Source organism: Phocoena phocoena, chromosome 13 (assembly GCF_963924675.1).
Source record: "Phocoena phocoena chromosome 13, mPhoPho1.1, whole genome shotgun sequence".
NCBI lineage: Eukaryota > Metazoa > Chordata > Mammalia > Artiodactyla > Phocoenidae > Phocoena > Phocoena phocoena.
The window spans coordinates 407,006-432,823 of record NC_089231.1 but is presented as its reverse complement, the minus strand read 5'-3'; positions in this window follow the sequence as shown (position 1 = coordinate 432,823).

Below are 25,818 nucleotides of genomic sequence, written 5' to 3'. Positions count from 1 at the left end.
TAGGGTAAGGCTTTGGGTAAGGGATAGGATTAGGTTTAGGGTTAGGGGACAGGGATGGTTTAGGGGACAGGTTAGGGTACGACAACGGTTTAGGGTCAGAGTATGTGTTAGGGTACGGGTTAGTGTTAGCATACGGGTTAGGATTAGGGGACGGGTTAGGGTAAGGCTTCGGGTAAGTGTTAGGGTTAGGGTTAGGGTTAGGGTTATGGCACGGGGACAGTTTAGGGGACAGGTTAGTGTACGACAACGGTTTACGGTCAGCGTACGTGTTAGGGTACGGGTAAGTGTTAGCGTACGGGTTAGGATTAGGGGACGGATTAGGGTAAGGCTTCGGGTAAGGGTTAGGGTTAGTGTTAGGGTAAGGGTTAGGGTTAGGTGATGGGGACGGTTTAGGGGACAGGTTAGGGTACGACAACGGTTTAGGGTGAGCGTACGTGTTAGGATACGGGTTAGTGTTAGCGTACGGGTTAGGATTAGGGGACGGGTTAGGGTAAGGCTTCGGGTAAGGATTAGGGTTAGGGTTAGGGTTAGGGTTAGGTTTAGGGGATGGGGACGGTTTAGGGGACAAGTTAGTTTACGACAACGGTTTAGGGTGAGCGTACGTGTTAGGGTACGGGTTAGTGTTAGCGTAAGGGTTAGGATTAGGGTACGGGATAGGGTAAGGCTTCGGGTAAGGGTTACGGTTAGGGTTAGGGTTAGGGTTAGGTTTATGGGACGGGGACGGTTTAGGGGACAGGTTAGGGTACGACAACGTTTTAGGGTGAGCGTACGTGTTAGGGTATGGTTTAGTGTTAGCGTACGGGTTAGGATAAGGGGACGGGTTAGGGTAAGGCTTCGGGTAAGGGTTACGGTTAGGGGTTGGTTTAGGGTTAGGGTTAGGGGATGGGGACGGTTTAGGGGACAGGTTAGGGTACGACAACGGTTTAGGGTGAGCGTACGTGTTAGGGTACGGGTTAGTGTTAGCTTACGAGTTAGGATTAGGGGACGGGTTAGGGTAAGGATTCGGGTAAGGGTTAGGGTTAGGGTTAGGGTTAGGGTTAGGGGATGGGGACGGTTTAGAGGACAAGTTAGTTTACGACAACGGTATAGGGTGAGCGTACGTGTTAGGGTACGGGTTAGTGTTAGCGTACGGGTTAGGATTAGGGGACGGGTTAGGGTAAGGCTTCGGGTAAGGGTTAGGGTTAGGGTTAGGGTTAGGGTTAGGGTTATGGGACGGGGACGGTTTAGGGGACAGTTTAGGGTACGACAAAGTTATAGGGTGAGCGTACGTGTTAGGGTACGGCTTAGTGTTAGCGTACGGGTTAGGATTAGGGGAAGGGTTAGGGTAACGCTTCGGGTAAGGGTTAGATTTAGGGTTAGGGTTAGGGTTAGGGTTAGGGGACGGGGACGGTTTAGGGGACAGTTTAGGGTACGACAACGGTTTAGGGTGAGCGTACTTGTTAGGGTACGGTTTAGTGTTAGCGAACGGGTTAGGATTAGGGGACGGGTTAGGGTAAGGCTTCGGGTAAGGGTTCGGGTTAGTGTTAGGGTTAGGGTTAGGATTAGGGGATGGGGACGGTTTAGGGGACAAGTTAGTTTACGACATCGGTTTAGGGTCAGCGTACGTGTTTGGGTACGGGTTAGTGTTAGCGTACGTGTTAGGATTAGGGAAACGTGTTAGGGTAAGGCTTCGGTTAAGGGTTAGGATTAGGGTTAGGTTTAGGGGACGGGGACGGTTTAGGGGACAGGTTAGGGTACGACAACGGTTTAGGGTCAGCGTACGTGTTAGGGTAGGGGTTAGTGTTAGCGTACGGGTTAGGAATAGGGGACGGGTTAGGGTAAGGCTTCGGGTAAAGGTTAGGGTTAGGGGTAGGTTTACGGTTAGGGTTAGGGGATGGGGACGGTTTAGGGGACAGGTTAGGGTACGACAACGGTTTAGGGTGAGCGTACGTGTTAGGGTACGGCTTAGTGTTAGCGTACGGGTTAGGATTAGGGGAAGGGTTAGGGTAAGGCTTCGGGTAAGGGTTAGTGTTAGGGTTAGGGTTAGGGTTAGGGTTAGGGGACGGGGACGGTTTAGGGGACAGTTTAGGGTACGAGAACGCTTTAGGGAGAGCATACGTGTTAGGGTACGGTTTAGTGTTAGAGAACGGGTTAGGATTAGGGGACGGGTTAGGGTAAGGCTTCGGGTAAGGGTTCGGGTTAGGGTTAGGGTTAGGGTTAGGATTAGGGGATGGGGACGGTTTAGGGGACAAGTTAGTTTACGACAACGATTTATGGTCAGCGTACGTTTTAGGGTATGGGTTAGTGTTAGCGTACGGGTTAGGATTAGGGAAACGGGTTAGGGTAAGGCTTCGGTTAAGGGTTAGGGTTAGGGTTAGGGTTAGGGGACGGGGATGGTTTAGGGGACAGGTTAGGGTACGACAACTGTTTAGGGTCAGCGTACGTGTTAGGGTAGGGGTTAGTGTTAGCGTACGGGTTAGGATTAGGGGACGGGTTAGGGTAAGGCTTCGGGTAAGGGTTAGGGTTAGGGGTAGGTTTAGGGTTAGGGTTAGGGGACGGGGACGGTTTAGGGGACAGGTTAGGGTACGACAACGGTTTAGGGTTAGGGTTAGGGTTAGGGTTAGGGTTAGGGCACGGGCACGGTTTAGGGGATAGGTTAGGGTACGACAAAAGTTTAGTGTGAGCGTACGTGTTAGGGTAAGGGTTAGTGTTAGGGTACTGGTTAGGATTAGGGGACGGGTTAGGTTAAGGCTTCGGGTAAGGGTTAGGTTTAGGGTTAGGGTTAGGGTTAGGGTTACAGGACGGGGATGGTTTAGGGGAGAGGTTAGGGTACGACAACGGTTTAGGGTGAGCGTACGTGTTAGGGTACGGGTTAGTGTTAGCGTATGGGTTAGGATTAGGGGACGTGTTAGGGTAAGGCTTCGGGTAAGGGATAGGGTTAGGGTTAGGGTTAGCGGACGGGGATGGTTTAGGGGACAGGTTAGGGTACGACAACGGTTTAGGGTCAGAGTATGTGTTAGGGTACGTGTTAGTGTTAGCGTACGGGTTAGGATTAGGGGACGGGTTAGGGTAAGGCTTCGGGTAAGTGTTAGGGTTAGGGTTAGGGTTATGGCACGGGGACAGTTTAGGGGACAGGTTAGTGTACGACAACGGTTTAGGGTCAGCGTACGTGTTAGGGTACGGGTAAGTGTTAGCGTACGGGTTAGGATTAGGGGACGGATTAGGGTAAGGCTTTGGGTAAGGGTTAGGGTTAGTGTTAGGGTAAGGGTTAGGGTTAGGTGATGGGGACGGTTTAGGGGACAGGTTGGGGTACGACAACGGTTTAGGGTGACCGTACGTGTTAGGGTACGGTTAGTGTTAGCGTACGGGTTAGGATTAGGGGACGGGTTAGGGTAAGGCTTCGGGTAAGGATTAGGGTTAGGGTTAGGGTTAGGGTTAGGGTTAGGGGATGGGGACGGTTTAGGGGACAAGTTTGTTTACGACAACGGTTTAGGGTGAGCGTACGTGTTAGGGTACGGGTTAGTGTTAGCGTAAGGGTTAGCATTAGGGGACGGGTTAGGGTAAGGCTTCGGGTAAGGGTTATGGTTAGGGTTAGGGTTAGGATTAGGTTTATGGGACGGGGACGGTTTAGGTGACAGGTTAGGGTACGACAACGTTTTAGGGTGAGCGTACGTGTTAGGGTACGGGTTAGTGTTAGCGTACGGGTTAGGATAAGGGGACGGCTTAGGGTAAGGCTTCGGGTAAGGGATAGGTTTAGGGTTAGGGTTAGGGTTAGGGTTAGAGGATGGGGATGGTTTAGGGGACAGGTTAGGGTACGACAACGGTATAGGGTGAGCGTACGTGTTAGGGTACGGGTTAGTGTTAGCGTACGGGTTAGGATTAGGGGACGGGTTAGGGTAAGGCTTCGGGTAAGGGATAGGGTTAGGGTTAGGGTTAGGGGACAGGGACGGTTTAGGGGATAGGTTAGGGTACGACAACAGTTTAGTGTGAGCGTACGTGTTAGGGTACGGGTTAGTGTTAGCGTACGTGTTTGGATTAGGGGACGGGTAAGGGTAAGGCTTCGGGTAAGGGTTAGGTTTAGGGTTAGGGTTAGGGTTAGGGTTAGAGTTCGGGGATGGTTTAGGGGCAGGTTAGCGTACGACAACGTTTTAGGGTGAGCGTACGTGTTAGGGTACGGGTTAGTGTTAGCGTACGGGTTAGGAATAGGGGACGGGTTAGGGTAAGGCTTCGGGTAAGGGTTAGGGTTAGCGTTAGGGTTAGGGTTAGGGTTAGGGGATGAGGACGGTTTAGGGGACAAGTTAGTTTACGCCAACGGTTTAGGGTGAGCGTACGTGTTAGGGTACGGGTTAGTGTTAGCGTACGTGTTAGGATTAGGGGACGGGTTAGGGTAAGGCTTCGGGTAAGGGATAGGGTTAGGGTTAGGGTTAGGGGACGGGGACGGTTTAGGGGACAAGTTAGGGTACGACAACGGTTTAGGGTCAGCGTACGTGTTAGGGTACGGGTTAGTGTTAGCGTACGGGTTAGGATTAGGGGACGGGTTAGGGTAAGGCTTCGGGTAAGGGTTAGGGTTAGGCTTAGGGTTAGGGTTAGGGTTAGGGGATGGGGACGGTTTAGGGGACAGGTTAGGGTACGACAAAGGTTTAGGGTGAGCGTACGTGTTAGGGTACGGGTTAGTGTTAGCGTACGGGTTAGGATTAGGGGACGGGTTAGGGTAAGGCTTCGGGTAAGGGTTAGGGTTAGGGTTAGGCTTAGGGTTAGGGTTAGGGCACGGGGACGGTTTAGGGGATAGGTAAGTGTACGACAACAGTTTAGTGTGAGCGTACGTGTTAGGGTACGGGTTAGTGTTAGGGTACTGGTTAGGATTAGGGGACGGGTTAGGGTAAGGCTTCGGGTAAGGGTTAGGTTTAGGGTTAGGGTTAGGGTTAGGGTTAGAGTACGGGGATGGTTTAGGGGACAGGTTAGGGTACGACAACGGTTTAGGGTGAGCGTACGTGTTAGGGTACGGGTTAGTGTTAGCGTACGGGTTAGGATTAGAGGACGGGTTAGGGTAAGGCTTCGGGTAAGGGATAGGGTTAGGGTTAGGGTTAGTGGACGGGGATGGTTTAGGGGACAGGTTAGGGTACGACAACGGTTTAGGGTCAGAGTATGTGTTAGGGTACGGGTTAGTGTTAGCGTACGGGTTAGGATTAGGGGACGGGTTAGGGTAAGCGTTCAGGTAAGTGTTAGGGTTAGGGTTAGGGTTAGGATTATGGCACGGGGACAGTTGCGGGGACAGGTTAGTGTACGACAACGGTTTAGGGTCAGCGTACGTGTTAGGGTACGCGTAAGTGTTAGCGTACGGGTTAGGATTAGGGGACGGATTAGGGTAAGGCTTCGGGTAAGGGTTAGGGTTAGTGTTAGGGTAAGGGTTAGGGTTAGGTGATGGGGACGGTTTAGGGGACAGGTTAGGGTACGACAACGGTTTAGGGTGAGCGTACGTGTTAGGGAACGGGTTAGTGTTAGCGTACGGGTTAGGATTAGGGGACGGGTTAGGGTAAGGCTTCGGGTAAGGGTTAGGGTTAGGGTTAGGGTTAGGGTTAGGTTTATGGGACGGGGACGGTTTTGGGGACAGGTTAGGGTACGACAAAGTTTTAGGGTGAGCGTACGTGTTAGGGTATGGTTTAGTGTTAGCGTACGGGTTAGGATAAGGGGACGGTTTAGGGTAAGGCTTCGGGTAAGGGTTAGGGTTAGGGGTTGGTTTAGGGTTAGGGTTAGGGGATGGAGACGGTTTAGGGGACAGGTTAGGGTACGACAACGGTTTAGGGTGAGCGTACGTGTTAGGGTACGGGTTAGTGTTAGCTTACGGGTTAGGATTAGGGGACGGGTTAGGGTAAGGCTTCGGGTAAGGGTTAGGGTTAGGGTTAGGGTTAGGGTTAGGGTTAGGGGATGGGGACGGTTTAGAGGACAAGTTAGTTTACGACAACGGTATAGGGTGAGCGTACGTGTTAGGGTACGGGTTAGTGTTAGCGTACGGGTTAGGATTAGGGGACGGGTTAGGGTAAGGCTTCGGGTAAGGATTAGGGTTAGGGTTAGGGTTAGGGTTAGGGTTAGGGGATGGGGACGGTTTAGGGGACAAGTTAGTTTACGACAACGGTTTAGGGTGAGCGTACGTGTTAGGGTACGGGTTAGTGTTAGCGTAAGTGTTAGGATTAGGGGACGGGTAAGGGTAAGGCTTCGGGTAAGGGTTACGTTTAGGGTTACGGTTAGATTAGGGTTATGGGACGGGGACGGTTTAGGGGAGAGGTTAGGGTACGACAACGTTTTAGGGTGAGCGTACGTGTTAGGGTACGGGTTAGTGTTAGCGTACGGGTTAGGATAAGGGGACGGCTTAGGGTAAGGCTTCGGGTAAGGGATAGGTTTAGGGTTAGGGTTAGGGTTAGGGTTAGAGGATGGGGATGGTTTAGGGGACAGGTTAGGGTACGACAACGGTATAGGGTGAGCGTACGTGTTAGGGTACGGGTTAGTGTTAGCGTACGGGTTAGGATTAGGGGACGGGTTAGGGTAAGGCTTCGGGTAAGGGATAGGGTTAGGGTTAGGGTTAGGGGACAGGGACGGTTTAGGGGATAGGTTAGGGTACGACAACAGTTTAGTGTGAGCGTACGTGTTAGGGTACGGGTTAGTGTTAGCGTACGTGTTTGGATTAGGGGACGGGTAAGGGTAAGGCTTCGGGTAAGGGTTAGGTTTAGGGTTAGGGTTAGGGTTAGGGTTAGAGTTCGGGGATGGTTTAGGGGCAGGTTAGCGTACGACAACGTTTTAGGGTGAGCGTACGTGTTAGGGTACGGGTTAGTGTTAGCGTACGGGTTAGGATTAGGGGACGGGTTAGGGTAAGGCTTCGGGTAAGGGTTAGGGTTAGGGTTAGGGTTAGGGTTAGGGTTAGGGGATGAGGACGGTTTAGGGGACAAGTTAGTTTACGCCAACGGTTTAGGGTGAGCGTACGTGTTAGGGTACGGGTTAGTGTTAGCGTACGGGTTAGGATTAGGGGTCGGGTTAGGGTAAGGCTTCGGGTAAGGGTTAGGGTTAGGATTAGGGTTAGGGGACGGGGACGGTTTAGGTGACAGGTTAGGGTACGACAACGGTTTAGGGTGAGCGTACGTGTTAGGGTACGGGTTAGTGTTAGCGTACGTGTTAGGATTAGGGGACGTGTTAGGGTAAGGCTTCGGGTAAGGGATAGGGTTAGGGTTAGGGTTAGGGGACGGGGACGGTTTAGGGGACAAGTTAGGGTACGACAACGATTTAGGGTCAGCGTACGTGTTAGGGTACGGGTTAGTGTTAGCGTACGGGTTAGGATTAGGGGACGGGTTAGGGTAAGGCTTCGGGTAAGGGTTAGGGTTAGGCTTAGGGTTAGGGTTAGGGTTAGGGGATGGGGACGGTTTAGGGGACAGGTTAGGGTACGACAAAGGTTTAGGGTGAGCGTAAGTGTTAGGGTACGGGTTAGTGTTAGCGTACGGGTTAGGATTAGGGGACGGGTTAGGGTAAGGCTTCGGGTAAGGGTTAGGGTTAGGGTTAGGCTTAGGGTTAGGGTTAGGGCACGGGGACGGTTTAGGGGATAGGTAAGGGTACGACAACAGTTTAGTGTGAGCGTACGTGTTAGGGTACGGGTTAGTGTTAGGGTACTGGTTAGGATTAGGTGACGGGTTAGGGTAAGGCTTCGGGTAAGGGTTAGGTTTAGGGTTAGGGTTAGGGTTAGGGTTAGAGTACGGGGATGGTTTAGGGGACAGGTTAGGGTACGACAACGGTTTAGGGTGAGCGTACGTGTTAGGGTACGGGTTAGTGTTAGCGTACGGGTTAGGATTAGGGGACGGGTTAGGGTAAGGCTTCGGGTAAGGGATAGGGTTAGGGTTAGGGTTAGTGGACGGGGATGGTTTAGGGGACAGGTTAGGGTACGACAACGGTTTAGGGTCAGAGTATGTGTTAGGGTACGGGTTAGTGTTAGCGTACGGGTTAGGATTAGGGAACGGGTTAGGGTAAGGCTTCGGGTAAGTGTTAGGGTTAGGGTTAGGGTTAGGATTATGGCACGGGGACAGTTGCGGGGACAGGTTAGAGTACGACAACGGTTTAGGGTCAGTGTACGTGTTAGGGTACGCGTAAGTGTTAGCGTACGGGTTAGGATTAGGGGACGGATTAGGGTAAGGCTTCGGGTAAGGGTTAGGGTTAGTGTTAGGGTAAGGGTTAGGGTTAGGTGATGGGGACGGTTTAGGGGACAGGTTAGGGTACGACAACGGTTTAGGGTGAGCGTACGTGTTAGGGTACGGGTTAGTGTTAGCGTACGGGTTAGGATTAGGGGACGGGTTAGGGTAAGGCTTCGGGTAAGGGTTACGGTTAGGGTTAGGGTTAGGGTTAGGTTTATGGGACGGGGACGGTTTAGGGGACAGGTTAGGGTACGACAACGTTTTAGGGTGAGCGTACGTGTTAGGGTATGGTTTAGTGTTAGCGTACGGGTTAGGATAAGGGGACGGTTTAGGGTAAGGCTTCGGGTAAGGGTTAGGGTTAGGGGTTGGTTTAGGGTTAGGGTTAGGGGATGGAGACGGTTTAGGGGACAGGTTAGGGTACGACAACGGTTTAGGGTGAGCGTACTTGTTAGGGTACGGGTTAGTGTTAGCTTACGGGTTAGGATTAGGGGACGGGTTAGGGTAAGGCTTCGGGTAAGGGTTAGGGTTAGGTTTAGGGTTAGGGTTAGGGTTAGGGGATGGGGACGCTTTAGAGGACAAGTTAGTTTACGACACCGGTATAGGGTGAGCGTACGTGTTAGGGTACGGGTTAGTGTTAGCGTACGGGTTAGGATTAGGGGACGGGTTAGGGTAAGGCTTCGGGTAAGGGTTATGGTTAGGGTTAGGGTTAGGGTTAGGGTTATGGGACGGGGACGGTTTAGGGGACAGTTTTAGGGTACGACAAAGTTATAGGGTGAGCGTACGTGTTAAGGTACGGCTTAGTGTTAGCGTACGGGTTAGGATTAGGGGAAGGGTTAGGGTAAGGCTTCGGGTAAGGGTTAGAGTTAGGGTTAGGGTTAGGGTTAGGGTTAGGGGACGGGGACGGTTTAGGGGACAGTTTAGGGTACGACAACGGTTTAGGGTGAGCGTACGTGTTAGGGTACGGTTTAGTGTTAGCGAACGGGTTAGGATTAGGGGACGGGTTAGGGTAAGGCTTCGGGTAAGGGTTCGGGTTAGGGTTAGGGTTAGGGTTAGGATTAGGGGATGGGGACGGTTTAGGGGACAAGTTAGTTTACGACAACGGTTTAGGGTCAGCCTACGTGTTAGGGTACGGGTTAGTGTTAGCGTACGGGTTAGGATTAGGGAAACGGGTTAGGGTAAGGCTTCGGTTAAGGGTTAGGGTTAGGGTTAGGGTTAGGGGACGGGGACGGTTTAGGGGACAGGTTAGGGTACGACAACGGTTTAGGGTCAGCGTACGTGTTAGGGTAGGGGTTAGTGTTAGGCTACGGGTTAGGATTAGGGGACGGGTTAGGGTAAGGCTTCGGGTAAGTGGTAGGGTTAGGGTTAGGGTTAGGGTTAGGGTTATGGGACGGGGACAGTTTAGGGGACAGGTTAGTATATGACAACGGTTTAGGGTGAGCGTACGTGTTAGGGTACGGCTTAGTGTTAGCGTACGGGTTAGGATTATGGGAAGGGTTAGGGTAAGGCTTCGGGTAAGGGTTAGTGTTAGGGTTTGGGTTAGGGTTAGGGTTAGGGGACGGGGACGGTTTAGGGGACAGTTTAGGGTACGACAACGGTTTAGGGTGAGCGTACGTGTTAGGGTACGGTTTAGTGTTAGCGAACGGGTTAGGATTAGGGGACGGGTTAGGGTAAGGCTTCAGGTAAGGGTTCGGGTTAGGGTTAGGGTTAGGGTTAGGATTAGGGGATGGGGACGGTTTAGGGGACAAGTTAGTTTACGACAACGGTTTAGGGTCAGCGTACGTTTTAGGGTACGGGTTAGTGTTAGCGTACGGGTTAGGATTAGGGAAACGGGTTAGGGTAAGGCTTCGGGTAAGGGTTAGGGTTAGGGGTAGGTTTAGGGTTAGGGTTAGGGGACGGGGACGGTTTAGGGGACAGGTTAGGGTACGACAACGGTTTAGGGTGAGCGTACGTGTTAGGGTACGGGTTAGTGTTAGCTTACGGGTTAGGATTAGGGGACGGGTTAGGGTAAGGCTTAGGGTAAGGGTTAGGGTTAGGGTTAGGGTTAGGGTTAGGGTTAGGGGATGGGGACGGTTTAGGGGACAAGTTAGTTTACGAAAACGGTTTAGGGTGAGCGTACGTGTTAGGGTACGGGTTAGTGTTAGCGTACGGGTTAGGATTAGGGGAAGGTTTAGTGTAAGGCTTCGGGTAAGGGTTAGGGTTAGGGTTAGGGTTAGGGTTAGGGGACGGGGACGGTTTAGGGGACAGGTTAGGGTACGACAATGTTATAGGGTGAGCGTACGTGTTAGGGTACGGTTTAGTGTTAGCGTACGGGTTAGGATTAGGGGACGTGTTAGGGTAAGGCTTCGGGTTAGGGTTAGGGTTAGGGGTAGGTTTAGGGTTAGGGTTAGGGGACGCGGACTGTTTAGGGGACAGGTTAGGGTATGACAACGGTTTAGGGTGAGCGTACGTGTTAGGGTACGGGTTAGTGTTAGCTTAAGTGTTAGGATTAGGGGACGGGTTAGGGTAAGGCATCGGGTAAGGGTTAGGGTTAGGGCTAGGGTTAGGGTTAGGGTTCTGGGACGGGGACTGTTTAGGGGACAGGTTAAGATACGACAACGGTTTAGGGTGAGCGTACGTGTTAGGGTACGGCTTAGTGTTAGCGTACGGGTTAGGATTAAGGGAAGGGTTAGGGTAAGGCTTCGGTTACGGGTTAGTGTTAGGGTTAGGGTTAGGGTTAGGGGACGGGGACGGTTTAGGGGACAGTTTAGGGTACGACAACGGTTTAGGGTGAGCGTACTTGTTAGGGTACGGGTTAGTGTTAGCGTACGGGTTAGGATTAGGGGACGGGTTACGGTAAGGCTTCGGGTAAGTGTTAGGGTTAGTCTTAGGGTTAGGGTTAGGGTTAGGGGATGGGGACGGTTTAGGGGACAGGTTAGGGTACGACAACGGTTTAGGGTGAGCGTACGTGTTAGGGTACTGGTTAGTGTTAGCGTACGCGTTAGGATTAGGGGACGGGTTAGGGCAAGGCTTCGGGTAAGGGTTAGGGTTAGGGTTAGGCTTAGGGTTAGGGTTAGGGGACGGGGAAGGTTTAGGGGATAGGTTAGGGTACGACAAGAGTTTAGTGTGAGCGTATGTGTTAAGGTACGGGTTAGTGTTAGCGTACGGTTTAGGATTAGGGGACGGGTTAGGGTAAGACTTCGGGTAAGGATTAGGGTTAGGGTTAGGGTTAGGGTTAGGGTTAGGGGATGGGGACGGTTTAGGGGACAAGTTAGTTTACGAAAACGGTTTAGGGTGAGCGTACGTGTTAGGGTACGGGTTAGTTTTAGCGTAAGGGTTAGGATTAGGGGACGGGTTAGGGTAAGGCTTCGGGTAAGGGTTAGGGTTAGGGGTATGGGACGGGGACGGTTTAGGGGACAGGTTAGGGTTCAACAACGCTTTAGAGTGAGCGTACGTGTTAGGGTATGGTTTAGTGTTAGCGAACGGGTTAGGATTAGGGGACGAGTTAGGGTAAGGCTTCGGGTAAGGGTTAGGTTTAGGGTTAGGGTTAGGGGACGGGGACGGTTTAGGGGATAGGTTAGGGTACGACAACAGTTTAGTGTGAGCGTACGTGTTAGGGTACGGGTTAGTGATAGCGTACGGGTTAGGATTAGGGGACGGGTTAGGGTAAGGCTTCCGGTAAGGGTTAGGGTTAGGGTTAGGGTTAGGGTTAGGGTTATGGGACGGGGACGGTTTAGGGGACAGGTTAGGGTACGACAACGTTTTAGGGTGAGCGTACGTGTTAGGGTACGGTTTAGTGTTAGCGTACGGGTTAGGATTAGGGGACGGGTTAGGGTAAGGCTTCGGGTAAGTGTTAGGGTTAGGGGTAGGTTTAGGGTTAGGGTTAGGGTTAGGGGACGGGGACGGTTTAGGGGACAGGTTAGGGTAAGACAACGGTTTAGGGTGAGCTCACGTGTTAGGGTACGGGTTAGTGTTAGCTTACGGGTTAGGATTAGGGGACGGGTTAGGGTAAGGCTTCGGGTAAGTGTTAGGGTTAGGGTTAGGGTTAGGTTTAGGGTAAGGTTTAGGGGATGGGGACGGTTTAGGGGACAAGTTAGTTTACGACAACGGTTTAGGGTGAGCGTACGTGTTAGGGTACGGGTTAGTGTTAGCGTACGGGTTAGGATTAGGGGACGGGTTAGGGTAAGGCTTCGGGTAAGGGTTAGGTTTAGGGGTAGGTTTAGGATTAGGGTTAGAGGATGGGGACGGTTTAGGGGACAGGTTAGGGTACGACAACGGTTTAGGGTGAGCGTACGTGTTAGGGTACGGCTTAGTGTTAGCGTACGGGTTAGGATTAGGGGAAGGGTTAGGGTAAGGTTTCGGGTAAGGTTTAGGGTTAGGGTTAGGGTTAGGGTTAGGGGATGGGGATGGTTTAGGGGACAGTTTAGGGTACGACAACGGTTTAGGGTGAGCGTACGTGTTAGGGTACGGGTTAGTGTTAGCGTACGGGTTAGGATTAGGGGACGGGTTAGGGTAAGGCTTCGGGTAAGGGTTAGGGTTAGGCTTAGGGTTAGGGTTAGGGTTAGGGGATGGGGACGGTTTAGGGGACAGGTTAGTGTACGACAACGGTTTAGGGTGAGCGTACGTGTTAGGGTACGGGGTAGTGTTAGCGTACGGGTTAGGATTAGGGGACGGGTTAGGGTAAGGCTTCGGGTAAGGGTTAGGGTTAGGGTTAGGCTTAGGCTTAGGGTTAGGGGACGGGGAAGGTTTAGGGGATAGGTTAGGGTACGACAACAGTTTAGTGTGAGCGTACGTGTTAGGGTACGGGTTAGTGTTAGCGTACGGGTTAGAATGCGGGGACGGGTTAGGGTAAGGCTTCGGGTAAGTGTTAGGGTTAGGGTTAGGGTTAGGTTTAGGGTTAGGTTTAGGGGATGGGGACGGTTTAGGGGACAGGTTAGGGTATGACAACGGTTTAGGGTCAGCGTACGTGTTAGGGTACGGGTTAGTGTTAGCGTACGGGTTAGGATTAGGGGACGGGTTAGGGTAAGGCTTCGGGTAAGGGTTAGGTTTAGGGGTAGGTTTAGGGTTAGGGTTAGAGGATGGGGACGGTTTAGGGGACAGGTTAGGGTACGACAACGGTTTAGGGTGAGCGTACGTGTTAGGGTACGGGTTAGTGTTAGCGTACGGGGTAGGATGAGGGGACGGGTTAGTGTAAGGCTTTGGGTAAGGGTTAGGTTTAGGGTTAGGTTTAGGGTAAGGGTTAGAGGACGGGGATGGTTTAGGGGACAGGTTAGGGTACGACAATGGTTTAGGGTGAGCGTACGTGTTAGGGTACGGGTTAGTGTTAGCGTACGGGTTAGGATTAGGGGACGGGTTAGGGTAAGGCTTCGGGTAAGGGTTAGGGTTAGGGTTAGGGTTAGGGTTAGGGTTATGGGACGGGGACAGTTTAGGGGATAGGTTGGGGTACGACAACAGTTTAGTGTGAGCGTACGTGTTAGGGTACGGGTTAGTGTTAGCGTACGGGTTAGGATTAGGAGACGGGTTTGTGTAAGGCTTCGGGTAAGTTTTAGGTTTAGGGTTAGGGTTAGGGGACGGGGACGGTTTAGGGGACAGTTTAGGGTACGACAACGGTTTAGGGTCAGCGTACGTGTTAGGGTACGGGTTAGTGTTAGCGTACGGGTTAGGATTAGGGGACGGGTTAGGGTAAGGCTTCGGGTAAGGGTTAGGTTTAGGGTTAGGGTTAGGGTTAGGGTTAGAGGACGGGGGTGGTTTAGGGGACAGGTTAGTGTACGACAACGCTTTAGGGTGACCGTACGTGTTAGGGTACGGGTTACTGTTAGCGTACGGGTTAGGATTAGGGGACGGGTTAGGGTAAGGCTTCGGGTAAGGGTTAGGGTTAGGGTTAGGGTTAGGGGATGGGGACGGTATAGGGGACAAGTTAGTTTACGACAACGGTTTACGGTGAGCGTACGTGTTAGGGTACGGGTTAGTGTTAGCGTACGGGTTAGGATTAGGGGACGGGTTAGTGTAAGGTTTCGGGTAAGTGTTAGGGTTAGGGTTAGGGTTAGGGTTATGGGACGGGGACGGTTTAGGGGACAGTTTAGGGTACGACAACGTTTTAGGGTGAGCGTACGTGTTAGGGTACGGTTTAGTGTTAGCGTACGGGTTAGGATTAGGGGACGGGTTAGGGTAAGGCTTCGGGTAAGGGTTAGGGTTAGGGGTAGATTTAGGGTTAGGGTTAGGGGACGGCGACGGTTTAGGGGACAGGTTAGGGTACGACAACGGTTTAGGGTGAGCGTACGTGTTAGGGTACGGGTTAGTGTTAGCTTACGGGTTAGGATTAGGGGACGGGTTAGTGTAAGGCATCGGGTAAGGGTTAGGGTTAGGGTTAGGGTTAGGGTTAGGGTTATGGGACGGGGACAGTTTAGGGGACAGGTTAGGATACGACAACGGTTTAGGGTGAGCGTACGTGTTAGGGTACAGCTTAGTGTTAGCGTACGGGTTAGGATTAGGGGAAGGGTTAGGGTAAGGCTTCGGGTAAGGGTTAGGGTTAGGCTTAGGGTTAGGGTTAGAGTTAGGGGACGGGGACGGTTTAGGGGATAGTTTAGAGTACGACAACGGTTTAGGGTGAGCGTACGTGTTAGGGTACGGGTTAGTGTTAGCGTACGGGTTAGGATTAGGGGACGGGTTAGGGTAAGGCTTCGGGTAAGGGTTAGGGTTAGGGGTATGGTTAGGGTTAGGGTTAGGGGACGGGAAAGATTTAGGGGACAGGTTAGGTTACGACAACGGTTTAAGGTGAGCGTACGTGTTAGGGTACGGGTTAGTGTTAGCGTACGGGTTAGGATTAGGGGACGGGTTAGGGTAAGGCTTCGGGTAAGGGTTAGGTTTAGGGTTAGGCTTAGGTTTAGGGTTAGGGGACGGGGAAGGTTTAGGGGATAGGTTATGGTACGACAACAGTTTAGTGTGAGCGTACGTGTTAGGGTACGGGTTAGTGTTAGCGTACGGGTTAGGATTAGGGGACGGGTTAGGGTAAGGCTTTGGGTAAGGATTAGGGTTAGGGTTAGGGTTAGGGTTAGGGTTAGGGGATGGGGACGGTTTAGGGGACAAGTTAGTTTACGACAACGGTTTAGGGTGAGCGTACGTGTTAGGGTATGGGTTAGTGTTAGCGTAAGGGCTAGGATTAGGGGACGGGTTAGGGTAAGGCTTCGGGTAAGGGTTAGGGTTAGGGTTAGGGTTAGGGTTAGGGTTAGGGGACGGGGACGGTTTAGGGGACAGGTTAGGGTACGACAACGGTTTAGGGTCAGCGTGTGTGTTAGGGTACGGGTTAGTGTTAGCGTACGGGTTAGGATTAGGGGACGTGTTAGGGTAAGGCTTCGGGTAAGGGTTAGGGTTACGGTTAGGGTTAGGGTGAGGGTTAGGGTTATGGCACGGGGACAGTTTAGGGGATAGGTTAGTGTACGACAACGGTTTAGGGTGAGCGTATGTGTTAGGGTACGGGTAAGTGTTAGCGTACGGGTTAGGATTAGGGGACGGGTTAGGGTAAGGCTTCGGGTAAGGGTTAGGGTTAGGATTAGGGTTAGGGTTAGGGTTAGGGGATGGGGACGTTTTAGGGGACAGGTTAGGGTACGACAACGGTTTAGGGTGAGCGTACGTGTTAGGGTACGGGTTAGTGTTAGCTTACGGGTTAGGATTAGGGGACGGGTTAGTGTAAGGCATCGGGTAAGGGTTAGGGTTACGGTTAGGGTTAGGGTTAGGGTTATGGGACGGGGACAGTTTAGGGGACAGGTTAGGATACGACAACGGTTTAGGGTGAGCTCACGTGTTAGGGTAAGGGTTAGTGTTAGCTTACGGGTTAGGATTAGGGGACGGGTTAGGGTAAGGCTTCGGGTAAGTGTTAGGGTTAGGGTTAGGGTTAGGTTTAGGGTAAGGTTTAGGGGATGGGGATGGTTTAGGGGACAAGTTAGTTTACGACAACGGTTTAGGGTGAGCGTACGTGTTAGGGTACGGGTTAGTGTTAGCGTACGGGTTAGGATTAGGGGACGGGTTAGGGTAAGGCTTCGGGTAAGGGTTAGGTTTAGGGGTAGGTTTAGGATTAGGGTTAGAGGATGGGGACGGTTTAGGGGACAGGTTAGGGTACGACAACGGTTTAGGGTGAGTGTACGTGTTAGGGTACGGCTTAGTGTTAGCGTACGGGTTAGGATTAGGGGAAGGGTTAGGGTAAGGTTTCGGGTAAGGTTTAGGGTTAGGGTTAGGGTTAGGGTTAGTGTTAGGGGACGGGGACAGTTTAGGGGACAGTTTAGGGTACGACAACGGTTTAGGGTGAGCGTACGTGTTAGGGTACGGGTTAGTGTTAGCGTACGGGTTAGGATTAGGGGATGGGTTAGGGTAAGGCTTCGGGTAAGGGTTAGGGTTAGGCTTAGGGTTAGGGTTAGGGTTAGGGGATGGGGACGGTTTAGGGGACAGGTTAGTGTAGGACAACGGTTTAGGGTGAGCGTACGTGTTAGGGTACGGGGTAGTGTTAGCGTACGGGTTAGGATTAGGGGACGGGTTAGGGTAAGGCTTCGGGTAAGGGTTAGGGTTAGGGTTAGGCTTAGGGTTAGGGTTAGGGGACGGGGAAGGTTTATGGGATACGTTAGGGTACGACAACAGTTTAGTGTGAGCGTAAGTGTTAGGGTACGGGTTAGTGTTAGCGTACGGGTTAGAATGCGGGGACGGGTTAGGGTAAGGCTTCGGGTAAGTGTTAGGGTTAGGGTTAGGGTTAGGTTTAGGGTTAGGTTTAGGGGATGGGGAAGGTTTAGGGGACAGGTTAGCGTACGACAACGGTTTAGGGTGAGCGTACGTGTTAGGGTACGGGTTAGTGTTAGCGTACGGGTTAGGATTAGGGGACGGGTTAGGGTAAGGCTTCGGGTTAGGGTTAGGTTTAGGGGTAGGTTTAGGGTTAGGGTTAGAGGATGGGGACGGTTTAGGGGACAGGTTAGTCTACGACAACGGTTTAGGGTGAGCGTACGTGTTAGGGTAAGGGTTAGTGTTAGCGTACGGGGTAGGATGAGGGGACGGGTTAGTGTAAGGCTTTGGGTAAGGGTTAGGTTTAGGGTTAGGTTTAGGGTAAGGGTTAGAGGACGGGGATGGTTTAGGGGACAGGTTAGGGTACGACAATGGTTTAGGGTGAGCGTACGTGTTAGGGTACGGGTTAGTGTTAGCGTACGGGTTAGGATTAGGGGACGGGTTAGGGTAACGCTTCGGGTAAAGGTTAGGGTTAGGGTTAGGGTTAGGGTTAAGGTTAGGGGATGGGGACGGTTTAGGGGAAAATTTAGTTTACGACAACGGTTTAGGGTGAGCGTACGTGTTAGGGTACGGGTTAGTGTTAGCGTACGGGTTAGGATTAGGGGACGGGTTAGGGTAAGGCTTCGGGTAAGGGTTAGGGTTAGGGTTAGGGTTAGGGTTAGGGTTATGGGACGGGGACGGTTTAGGGGACAGTTTAGGGTACGACAACGTTTTAGTGTGAGCGTACGTGTTAGGGTACGGTTTAGTGTTAGCGTACGGGTTAGGATTAGGGGACGGGTTAGGGTAAGGCTTCGGGTAAGGGTTAGGGTTAGGGGTAGATTTAGGGTTAGGGTTAGTGGACGGGGACGGTTTAGGGGACAGGTTAGGGTACGACAACGGTTTAGGGTGAGCGTACGTGTTAGGGTACGGGTTAGTGTTAGCTTACGGGTTAGGATTAGGGGACGGGTTAGGGTAAGGCATCGGGTAAGGGTTAGGGTTAGGGTTAGGGTTAGGGTTAGGGTTATGGGACGGGGACAGTTTAGGGGACAGGTTAGGATACGACAACGGTTTAGGGTGAGCGTACGTGTTAGGGTATGGCTTAGTGTTAGCGTACGGGTTAGGATTAGGGGAAGGGTTAGGGTAAGGCTTCGGGTAAGGGTTAGGGTTAGGCTTAGGGTTAGGGTTAGGGATAGGGGACGGGGACGGTTTAGCGGATAGTTTAGAGTACGACAACGGTTTAGGGTGAGCGTACGTGTTAGGGTACGGGTTAGTGTTAGCGTACGGGTTAGGATTAGGGGACGGGTTAGGGTAAGGCTTCGGGTAAGGGTTAGGGTTAGGGGTAGGGTTAGGGTTAGGGTTAGGGGACGGGAAAGGTTTAGGGGATAGGTTAGGGTACGACAACAGTTTAAGGTGAGCGTACGTGTTAGGGTACGGGTTAGTGTTAGCGTACGCGTTAGGATTAGGGGACGGGTTAGGGTAAGGCTTCGGGTAAGGGTTAGGTTTAGGGTTAGGCTTAGGGTTAGGGTTAGGGGACGGGGAAGATTTAGGGGATAGGTTAGGGTACGACAACAGTTTAGTGTGAGCGTACGTGTTAGGGTACGGGTTAGTGTTAGCGTACGGGTTAGGATTAGGGGACGGGTTAGGGTAAGGCTTCGGGTAAGGATTAGGGTTAGGGTTAGGGTTAGCGTTAGGGTTAGGGGATGGGGACGGTTTAGGGGACAAGTTAGTTTACGACAACGGTTTAGGGTGAGCGTACGTGTTAGGGTATGGGTTAGTGTTAGCGTAAGGGTTAGGATAAGGGGACGGGTTAGGGTAAGGCTTCGGGTAAGGGTTAGGGTTAGGGTTAGGGTTAGGGTTAGGGGTATGGGACGAAGACGGTTTAGGGGACAGGTTAGGGTACAACAACGCTTTAGAGTGAGCGTACGTGTTAGGGTATGGTTTAGTGTTAGCGTACGGGTTAGGATTAGTGGACGGATTAGGGTAAGGCTTCGGGTAAGGGTTAGGGTTAGGGGTAGGTTTAGGGTTAGGGTTAGGGGACGGGGACGGTTTAGGGGACAGGTTAGGGTACGACAACAGTTTAGGGTGAGCGTACGTGTAAGGGTACGGGTTAGTGTTAGCTTACGGGTTAGGATTAGGGGACGGGTTATGGTAAGGTTTAGGGTAAGGGTTAGGGTTAGGGTTAGGGTTAGGGTTAGGGTTAGGGGATGGGGACGGTTTAGGGGACAAGTTAGTTTACCACAACGGTTTAGGGTGAGCGTACGTGTTAGGGTACGAGTTAGTGTTAGCGTACGGGTTAGGATTAGGGGACGGGTTAGGGTAAGGCTTTGGGTAAGGGTTAGGGTTAGGGTTAGGGTTAGGGTTAGGGTTATGGGACGGGGACGGTTTAGGGGACAGGTTAGTGTACGAGAAAATTATAGGGTGAGCGTACGTGTTAGGGTACGGTTTAGTGTTAGCGTACGGGTTAGGATTAGGGGACGTGTTAGGGTAAGGCTTCGGGTTAGGGTTAGGGTTAGGGGTAGTTTTAGGGTTAGGGTTAGGGGACGGGGACTGTTTAGGGGACAGGTTAGTGTATGACAACGGTTTAGGGTGACCGTACGTGTTAGGGTACGGGTTAGTGTTAGCTTACGGGTTAGGATTAGGGGACGGGTTAGGGTAAGGCATCGGGTAAGGGTTAGGGTTAGAGTTAGGGTTAGGGTTAGGGTTCTGGGATGGGGACTGTTTAGGGGACAGGTTAGGATACGACAACGGTTTAGGGTGAGCGTACGTGTTAGGGTACAGCTTAGTGTTAGCGTACGGGTTAGGATTAGGGGAAGGGTTAGGGTAAGGCTTCGGTTAAGGGTTAGTGTTAGGGTTAGGGTTAGGGTTAGGGGACGGGGACGGTTTAGGGGACAGTTTATGGTATGACAACGGTTTAGGGTGAGCGGACGTGTTAGGGTACGTGTTAGTGTTAGCGAACGGGTTAGGATTAGGGGACGAGTTAGGGTAAGGTTTCGGGTAAGGGTTCGGGATAGGGTTAGGTTTAGGGTTAGGATTAGGTGATGGGGACGGTTTAGGGGACAAGTTAGTTTCCGACAGCGGTTTAGGGTCAGCGTACGTGTTAGGGTACGGGTTAGTGTTAGTGTACGGGTTAGGATTAGGGGACGGGTTAGGGTAAGGCTTCGGTTAAGGGTTAGGGTTAGGGTTAGGGTTAGGGGACGGGGACGGTTTAGGGGACAGGTTAGGGTACGACAACGTTTTAGGGTGAGCGTACGTGTTAGGGTACGGTTTAGTGTTAGCGTACGGGTTAGGATTAGTGGACGGGTTAGGGTAAGGCTTCGGGTAAGTGTTAGGGTTAGGGGTAGGTTTAGGGTTAGGGTTAGGGGACGGGGACGGTTTAGGGGACAGGTTAGGGTAAGACAACGGTTTAGGGTGAGCTCTCGTGTTAGGGTACGGGTTAGTGTTAGCTTACGGGTTAGGATTAGGGGACGGGTTAGGGTAAGGCTTCGGGTAAGTGTTAGGGTTAGGGTTAGGGTTAGGTTTAGGGTTAGGGTTAGGGGATGGGGACGGGGTAGGGGACAGGTTAGGGTACGACAACGGTTTAGGGTTCGCGTACGTGTTAGGGTACGGATTAGTGTTAGCGTACGGGTTAGTATTAGGGGACGGTTTAGGGTAATGCTTCGGGTAAGGGTTAGTGTTAGGGTTAGGGTTAGGGTTAGGCTTAGGGGATGAGGACGGTGTAGGGGACTGGTTAGGGTACGACAACGGTATAGGGTGAGCGTATGTGTTAGGGTACGGCTTAGTGTTAGCGTACGGATTAGGATTAGGGGACGGTTTAGGGTAAGGCTTCGGGTTAGGGATAGGGTTAGGGTTAGGGTTAGGGGACGGGGACGGTTTAGGGGATATGTTAGGGTACGACAACAATTTAGTGTGAGCGTACGTGTTACGGTACGGGTTAGTGTTAGCGTACGGGTTTGGATTAGGGGACGGGTTAGGGTAAGGCTTCGGGTAAGGGTTAGGTTTAGGGTTAGGGTTAGGGTTAGGGTTAGAGGTCGGGGATGGATTAGGGGCAGGTTAGAGTATGACAACTGTTTAGGGTGAGCGTACGTGTTAGGTTACGGGTTAGTGTTAGCGTACGGGTTAGGATTAGGGGTCGGGTTAGGGTAAGGCTTCGGGTAAGGGCTGGGGTAGGATTAGGGTTAGGGGATGGGGACGGTTTAGGGGACAGGTTAGGGTACGAAAACGGTTTAGGGTGAGCGTACGTGTTAGGGTACGGGTTAGTGTTAGCGTACGTGTTAGGATTAGGGGACGGGTTAGGGTAAGGCTTCGGGTAAGGGATAGGGTTATGGTTAGGGTTAGGGGACGGGGAGGGTTTAGGGGACAGGTTAGGGTATGACAACGGTTTAGGGTCAGCGTACGTGTTAGGGTACGGGTTAGTGTTAGCGTACGGGTTAGGATTAGGGGACGAGTTAGGGTAAGGCTTCGGGTAAGGGTTAGGGTTAGGCTTAGGGTTAGGGTTAGGGTTAAGGGATGGGGACGGTTCAGGGGACAGGTTAGGGTACGACAACGGTTTAGGGTGAGCGTACGTGTTAGGGTACGGGTTAGTGTTAGCGTACGGGTTAGGATTAGGGGACGAGTTAGGGTAAGGCTTCGGGTAAGGGTTAGGGTTAGGGTTAGGCTTAGGGTTAGTGTTAGGGGACGGGGACGGTTTAGGGGATAGGTTGGGGTACGACAACAGTTTAGTGTGAGCGTACGTGTTAGGGTACCGGTTAGTGTTAGCGTACGGGTTAGGATTAGGAGACGGGTTTGTGTAAGGCTTCGGGTAAGGGTTAGGTTTAGGGTTAGGGTTAGGGGACGGGGACGGTTTAGGGGACAGTTTAGGGTACGACAACGGTTTAGGGTCAGCGTACGTGTTAGGGTATGGGTTAGTGTTAGCGTACGGGTTAGGATTAGGGGACGGGTTAGGGTAAGGCTTCGGGTAAGGGTTAGGTTTAGGGTTAGGGTTAGGGTTAGGGTTAGAGGACAGGGATGGCTTAGGGGACAAGTTAGTGTACGACAACGCTTTAGGGTGACCGTACGTGTTAGGGTACGGGTTACTGTTAGCGTACGGGTTAGGATTAGGGGACGGGTTAGGGTAAGGCTTCGGGTAAGAGTTAGGGTTAGGGTTAGGGTTAGGGGATGGGGACGGTTTAGGGGACAAGTTAGTTTACGACAACGGTTTACGGTGAGCGTACGTGTTAGGGTACGGGTTAGTGTTAGCGTACGGGTTAGGATTAGGGGACGGGTTAGTGTAAGGGTTCGGGTAAGTGTTATGGTTAGGGTTAGGGTTAGGGTTATGGGACGGGGACGGTTTAGGGGACAGTTTAGGGTACGACAACGTTTTAGGGTGAGCGTACGTGTTAGGGTACGGTTTAGTGTTAGCGTACGGGTTAGGATTAGGGGACGGGTTAGGGTTAGGCTTCGGGTAAGGGTTAGGGTTAGGGGTAGATTTAGGGTTAGGGTTAGGGGACGGGGACGATTTAGGGGACAGGTTAGGGTACGACAACAGTTTAGGGTGAGCGTACGTGTTAGGGTACGGGTTAGTGTTAGCTTACGGGTTAGGATTAGAGGACGGGTTAGGGAAAGGCATCGGGTAAGGGTTAGGGTTAGGGTTAGGGTTAGGGTTATGGGACGGGGACAGTTTAGGGGACAGGTTAGGATACGACAACGGTTTAGCGTGAGCGTACGTGTTAGGGTACGGCTTAGTGTTAGCGTACGGGTTAGGATTAGGGGAAGTGTTAGGGTAAGGCTTCGGGTAAGGGTTAGGGTTAGGCTTAGGGTTAGGGTTAGGGTTAGGGGACGGGGACGGTTTAGGGGATAGTTTAGAGTACGACAACGGTTTAGGGTGAGCGTACGTGTTAGGGTACGGTTTAGTGTTAGCGTACGGGTTAGGATTAGGGGACGTGTTAGGGTAAGGCTTCGGGTTAGGGTTAGGGTTAGGGGTAGTTTTAGGGTTAGGGTTAGGGGACGGGGACTGTTTAGGGGACAGGTTAGTGTATGACAACGGTTTAGGGTGACCGTACGTGTTAGGGTACGGGTTAGTGTTAGCTTACGGGTTAGGATTAGGGGACGGGTTAGGGTAAGGCATCGGGTAAGGGTTAGGGTTAGAGTTAGGGTTAGGGTTAGGGTTCTGGGACGGGGACTGTTTAGGGGACAGGTTAGGATACGACAACGGTTTAGGGTGAGCGTACGTGTTAGGGTACAGCTTAGTGTTAGCGTACGGGTTAGGATTAGGGGAAGGGTTAGGGTAAGGCTTCGGTTAAGGGTTAGTGTTAGGGTTAGGGTTAGGGTTAGGGGACGGGGACGGTTTAGGGGACAGTTTATGGTATGACAACGGTTTAGGGTGAGCGGACGTGTTAGGGTACGTGTTAGTGTTAGCGAACGGGTTAGGATTAGGGGACGAGTTAGGGTAAGGTTTCGGGTAAGGGTTCGGGATAGGGTTAGGTTTAGGGTTAGGATTAGGTGATGGGGACGGTTTAGGGGACAAGTTAGTTTCCGACAACGGTTTAGGGTCAGCGTACGTGTTAGGGTACGGGTTAGTGTTAGTGTACGGGTTAGGATTAGGGGACGGGTTAGGTTAAGGCTTCGGTTAAGGGTTAGGGTTAGGGTTAGGGTTAGGGGACGGGGACGGTTTAGGGGACAGGTTAGGGTACGACAACGTTTTAGGGTGAGCGTACGTGTTAGGGTACGGTTTAGTGTTAGCGTACGGGTTAGGATTAGTGGACGGGTTAGGGTAAGGCTTCGGGTAAGTGTTAGGGTTAGGGGTAGGTTTAGGGTTAGGGTTAGGGGACGGGGACGGTTTAGGGGACAGGTTAGGGTAAGACAACGGTTTAGGGTGAGCTGTCGTGTTAGGGTACGGGTTAGTGTTAGCTTACGGGTTAGGATTAGGGGACGGGTTAGGGTAAGGCTTCGGGTAAGTGTTAGGGTTAGGGTTAGGGTTAGGTTTAGGGTTAGGGTTAGGGGATGGGGACGGGGTAGGGGACAGGTTAGGGTACGACAACGGTTTAGGGTTCGCGTACGTGTTAGGGTACGGATTAGTGTTAGCGTACGGGTTAGTATTAGGGGACGGTTTAGGGTAATGCTTCGGGTAAGGGTTAGTGTTAGTGTTAGGGATAGGGTTAGGCTTAGGGGATGAGGACGGTGTAGGGGACTGGTTAGGGTACGACAACGGTTTAGGGTGAGCGTATGTGTTAGGGTACGGCTTAGTGTTAGCGTACGGATTAGGATTAGGGGACGGTTTAGGGTAAGGCTTCGGGTTAGGGATAGGGTTAGGGTTAGGGTTAGGGGACGGGGACGGTTTAGGGGATATGTTAGGGTACGACAACAATTTAGTGTGAGCGTACGTGTTACGGTACGGGTTAGTGTTAGCGTACGGGTTTGGATTAGGGGACGGGTTAGGGTAAGGCTTCGGGTAAGGGTTAGGTTTAGGGTTAGGGTTAGGGTTAGGGTTAGAGGTCGGGGATGGATTAGGGGCAGGTTAGAGTATGACAACTGTTTAGGGTGAGCGTACGTGTTAGGTTACGGGTTAGTGTTAGCGTACGGGTTAGGATTAGGGGTCGGGTTAGGGTAAGGCTTCGGGTAAGGGCTGGGGTAGGATTAGGGTTAGGGGATGGGGACGGTTTAGGGGACAGGTTAGGGTACGAAAACGGTTTAGGGTGAGCGTACGTGTTAGGGTACGGGTTAGTGTTAGTGTACGTGTTAGGATTAGGGGACGGGTTAGGGTAAGGCTTCGGGTAAGGGATAGGGTTATGGTTAGGGTTAGGGGACGGGGAGGGTTTAGGGGACAGGTTAGGGTATGACAACGGTTTAGGGTCAGCGTACGTGTTAGGGTACGGGTTAGTGTTAGCGTACGGGTTAGGATTAGGGGACGAGTTAGGGTAAGGCTTCGGGTAAGGGTTAGGGTTAGGCTTAGGGTTAGGGTTAGGGTTAAGGGATGGGGACGGTTCAGGGGACAGGTTAGGGTACGACAACGGTTTAGGGTGAGCGTACGTGTTAGGGTACGGGTTAGTGTTAGCGTACGGTTTAGGATTAGGGGACGAGTTAGGGTAAGGCTTCGGGTAAGGGTTAGGATTAGGGTTAGGCTTAGGGTTAGTGTTAGGGGACGGGGACGGTTTAGGGGATAGGTTGGGGTACGACAACAGTTTAGTGTGAGCGTACGTGTTAGGGTACCGGTTAGTGTTAGCGTACGGGTTAGGATTAGGAGACGGGTTTGTGTAAGGCTTCGGGTAAGGGTTAGGTTTAGGGTTAGGGTTAGGGGACGGGGACGGTTTAGGGGACAGTTTAGGGTACGACAACGGTTTAGGGTCAGCGTACGTGTTAGGGTATGGGTTAGTGTTAGCGTACGGGTTAGGATTAGGGGACGGGTTAGGGTAAGGCTTCGGGTAAGGGTTAGGTTTAGGGTTAGGGTTAGGGTTAGGGTTAGAGGACAGGGATGGCTTAGGGGACAGGTTAGTGTACGACAACGCTTTAGGGTGACCGTACGTGTTAGGGTACGGGTTACTGTTAGCGTACGGGTTAGGATTAGGGGACGGGTTAGGGTAAGGCTTCGGGTAAGAGTTAGGGTTAGGGTTAGGGTTAGGGGATGGGGACGGTTTAGGGGACAAGTTAGTTTACGACAACGGTTTACGGTGAGCGTACGTGTTAGGGTACGGGTAAGTGTTAGCGTACGGGTTAGGATTAGGGGACGGGTTAGTGTAAGGGTTCGGGTAAGTGTTAGGGTTAGGGTTAGGGTTAGGGTTATGGGACGGGGACGGTTTAGGGGACAGTTTAGGGTACGACAACGTTTTAGGGTGAGCGTACGTGTTAGGGTACGGTTTAGTGTTAGCGTACGGGTTAGGATTAGGGGACGGGTTAGGGTTAGGCTTCGGGTAAGGGTTAGGGTTAGGGGTAGATTTAGGGTTAGGGTTAGGGGACGGGGACGATTTAGGGGACAGGTTAG